At 54.4% G+C, this 1021-nt stretch overlaps 1 long non-coding RNA gene across 1 annotated transcript; it reads left to right on the top strand.

Moving 5' to 3' along the window:
• LOC121347524 lies at nucleotides 1-881 on the top strand. The gene is made up of 3 exons (XR_005954242.1): nucleotides 1-11; nucleotides 436-528; nucleotides 649-881. It is a non-coding gene; the product is annotated as an uncharacterized LOC121347524 (long non-coding RNA).
• The last annotated feature ends 140 nt before the right edge of the window (nucleotides 882-1021 follow it).

Genomic DNA, 1021 nt, shown 5'->3' with positions numbered 1-1021 from the left:
GAAGGTGGCAGGTAACGAATTTTGGGGGTTTTTTTGTTAATTTTTGTTAATTTTGGGGCCCCCCTTTTAGTTTTGGGGGTTTTTTCCCTCATTCTTTAATTTTGAGGACCCCTCCCAATTAATTCTGGGACTCCTCCCAATTAGTTTTGGGGGCCCCCCCCCTTTAATTTTGGGGTTTTTTTGGTGCCTCCCCTTTAAGTTTTGGGCCCCCCCCCATTAATTTTGGGGTCACTTTTCCCTCCGCCCTTTAATTTTGGTGCTCCCCCCTTTAATTTTGGATTATTCTGGCCCCTCCCCTTTAATCTTGGGACCCTCCCCCATTAATTTTTGGTCTCTCCCTTTAATTTTGGGGTTCCCTCCCCTGGAATTTTGGGATTTTTGTGGCCCCTCCCCATTAATTTTGGGGTCCCCCATTAATTTTGGGGTCCCCCCCAGAGCCCCCCCCGAGTGACTCCGACCCCCCCGGGGACCTCGTGGACGTCGAAGGATTTGGGGACCCCCCCCCCAAGAAGCTGAACTTCGACCAGGGTACGGTTTGGGGGGGGGGGGACCCCAAAAAAAACCCCAAACCCAAAAAAACCCCCAAAATTTGGGGGGCTCCCCCTACTTTTGGGGGGGTCCCCTCACCCCTTCCCCTTTTTCCAGCAGCCTGAAATTGGAGCCCTCTCTTGGAACCCCCAAAACTTCTCGGGGGGGGTCCCCAAAACCCCCTGGACCCCCCCAAATTCCTCCCTGAACCCCCAAACTTGGGAGGTCCCCAAATCTCCCTCAATTTTGGGGTCCCCCCTCCCAATCTTTGGGGTCTTCTCTCAAGAGACTCCTCCCAGTTTTGGGGGGCCCCCCCCTTTGTCGCCCCCAATAAAATTTTGGGGTGTCCCCCCCGCTTTGTCTCCGTGTCGTGTTTTGGGTCTTGGTTCGATTGTGGGGTTCCCCCCTCCCCAAAATTTGGGGTCCCCCCCATTTTTTGAGGTCTGTCCCCATTTTTAGGACCCCCCCCCCCCCCCCCACTTGTTCTCGATCT

The sequence above is a fragment of the Onychostruthus taczanowskii genome, unplaced genomic scaffold (assembly GCF_017590055.1).
Source record: "Onychostruthus taczanowskii isolate IOZ18803 unplaced genomic scaffold, ASM1759005v1 scaffold909, whole genome shotgun sequence".
NCBI classification, from domain to species: Eukaryota; Metazoa; Chordata; class Aves; order Passeriformes; family Passeridae; genus Onychostruthus; species Onychostruthus taczanowskii.
Note: the sequence above shows the minus strand (reverse complement) of the source record. Positions and strands in the feature narration are given on the sequence as shown.